Source organism: Trachypithecus francoisi, unplaced genomic scaffold (assembly GCF_009764315.1).
Source record: "Trachypithecus francoisi isolate TF-2019V2 unplaced genomic scaffold, Tfra_2.0 Contig01474, whole genome shotgun sequence".
Taxonomy (NCBI): Eukaryota; Metazoa; Chordata; class Mammalia; order Primates; family Cercopithecidae; genus Trachypithecus; species Trachypithecus francoisi.
Window position 1 is genome coordinate 6,549,678 of NW_022681435.1, and position 2,833 is coordinate 6,552,510.

The 2,833-nt window shown below is 50.3% G+C and overlaps 1 pseudogene; it reads left to right on the forward strand.

The window, feature by feature from the left end:
• Positions 1-727: 727 nt before the first annotated feature.
• On the forward strand, positions 728-2,041 carry LOC117098855 (annotated as a pseudogene).
• Positions 2,042-2,833: the final 792 nt, after the last annotated feature.

Below are 2,833 nucleotides of genomic sequence, written 5' to 3' on the forward strand. Positions count from 1 at the left end.
TTGGTCGGGCTGGTCTCGAACTCCAACCTCAGGTGATCCGGCCGCCTCGAAGTCCCAAAGTGCTGGGATTGCAGGCGTGAGTCACCGTGCCCGGCCGTGATTTTTTATATTATAATAAAATTCAAAGAAAAAAAAAAAGAATGCCAGTAATTTTTAAAAGCATTTTACCATAATTTTCTCAAGAAGAAAAGAAAATTAGAAGAAAGTAAAAAACATGGTGCTGGACCGGCCAGCTCGGACCCAGGGTGGCGGGGGTCCAGCCAGATGTTCCCTCATGCCAGCGGGGTCTCTGGCGCCCCTCTGGTCAGCGGGGCACCAGCAGGGGAGGAGCTGCGAGACCACACGGGACACCGGGGTGGGCCCCCAGCCCGGAGCCAATGGCTCGGAGCAGGGGCAGGGACCTGGCAGCACCGGGCCAGAGCCGCCTCGATCCCTGGCCATCGCGGACTCCATGAGCTCCATACCTGGGGTGGCAGTGAGGTTCGTTGATTGAATGAGCAATGGTGGCCCAGTTGCAAGCAAATGGGTTTCATCACCTTAAGTGGTTTTGAATGAATGAAGCCATATTTGCTTAAAAAGACTTACAGCCCATAGTGTGACCTACAGAGTTTGTGGACAGATTTATATTGGGTTCATAGTGGCGTCATGCGCGCAGACTCCTGCGAGTTCCCCAAGTTCTTAGAGGACTGCCCTGCCTTTTGATCTGAGTCGCAAAGTTCCACAAAGAATGGCCAGTGTGGACAAGCACAAAGTTAAGAGACAGCGAGTGCACCGAATCTGTGAATGTATCCGCCCCCAGGTCATGAACGGTCCCCTGCACTCCATCCCCGCCCCGGGTGTCACTGCTGGACTGTGCGACTGCACCGTGGAGATGCCCATCCCAAAGGACCTGGCCACCATGGCCTTCTGTGATGCGCACTCCACGCAAGAGATCCACGAGATGGTTTTACATGAAGCCGTGGATGCCATGAGGTACCACACCGTCACCCGCACCAGGGAGGACCTGGAGAAGTTCAAGGCCCTGAGAGTGATTGTGCAGATAGGCAGTAACTACGACAACGTGGACAAATCAAGGCTGCGGGCGAGCTCGGGATTGCTGTGTGCAACATCCCGTCCGCAGTTGTGTGAGAGACAGCCAACTCAACCATCTGCCACATCCTCAGTCTGTACCGGAGGAACACGTGACTGTACCAGGCATGGCCGGAAGGCACGTGTGTTAGAGCATGGAGCAGATCCGAGAGGTGGCCTCGGGAGGGGCTCGCATCGGTGGAGAGACGCTGGGGCCTCATTGGCTTTGGTAGCACAGGGCAGGCGGTTGCAGTTCGAGCCAAGGCCTTTGGATTCAGCGTCATATTTTATGACCCTTATTGCAGGATGGGATAGAGCGGTCCCTGGGCGTCTACACCCTGCAGGATTTGCTGTGTCAGTGACTGCGTCTCCTTGCCCTGCAAGCTCAACAAACATAACCACCACCTCATCAATGACTATGACTATAAACCAGATGAGGCAGGGAGCACTCCTTGTGAACGCAGCCCGTGGTGGCCTGGTGGACGAGAAAGCCTTCGCACAGGCCCTCAATGATGGCAAGATAAGAGGGCAGCTCTTGACGTGCACCAGTTGGAGCCCTTTAGCTTTGCTCAGGGTTCATTGAAGGATGCGCAGGATCTCATCTGCACTCCTCATGCAACCTGCTAGGTACAGCCAGCGGAGGCGGCTACCACCGAGATCCGCCGAACCATCATAGGTCGCATCCCAGAAAACTTAAGAAACTGTGTGAACAAGGAATTTTTTTGTCACATCAGTGCCTTGGTCAGTAATAGGCCAGCAAGCAATTCATCCCAAGCTCAATAGTGCCACATACAGATATCCGCCAGGCATGGGCGTGGCTCCAGGAGGACTTCCTGCAGCCTTGGAAGGGATCATCCCTGGAGGCATCTCAGTGACTCACAACCTTCCCACAGGGCCGCATCCTTCCCAAGCGCCCTCTCCCAACCAGCCCACAAAACACGGGGACATTCGAGAGCACCCCAGCGAGCAATAGCAGAGAATGTCGGTAATCATTCAGATACACTTGGGGCCAAGAGATAGTGGAAAATGGATGAACTCGGAGAAAATGAATCTGACGGTCTTTTTAACTGATTCTGGACATATGCATTATTGATGTTGCAGTATTAAAACTACAAGAGCTAAAACCTGGATGTCATCTGCTTACGGAAGTGCTGAAAGAATAGGATGTGATTTATTGACGACCTACTTCTGTCATTGTGTCTTAAGTTTTTCATCTTAATCACCAAGAATAAATAGAGCTTTTTCCTTTATCAGCCCTTTGGCCACAGCAGGTCCTGAACACCCTGCTCCAGAATGTTGCCTCAAGAGTTCAAACATCAAAATAAAAAATACTAAGAGGAAATCCCCATCTGTCTACAGAGGCTAGTTACCTCTTTTTGCTAAGAGGAAGATCACATGACTACAAAATGGGGAGAGAACTGTTTGCCTGTGGTAGACACCTGCACGCATAGGATTGAAGACAGTACCGGCTTCTGTACAGAGAAGTATCTCACACCTGAACTGCATACTGAGCCGGCAAGTTGGTTGTAAGCTCAGTAAAACCTTCTGATTATGTGAAAAAAAAAAAAAGTATTACGTTTCACAAGCTGTTTGTACTCAGATATACTTTCTCAGTTTCAGATCCTCTGCTATTTTACTGAGTGGAAAATCTTGAGCTAAAAGGTTCAAGAAGAATAATGCTGCATTTCCTTATTTCTCGGGAAAGACTTTTTATGGTAACTCGTCAGATTGTCTATGAACAAACTAACTTTTTTTAGACATTAAT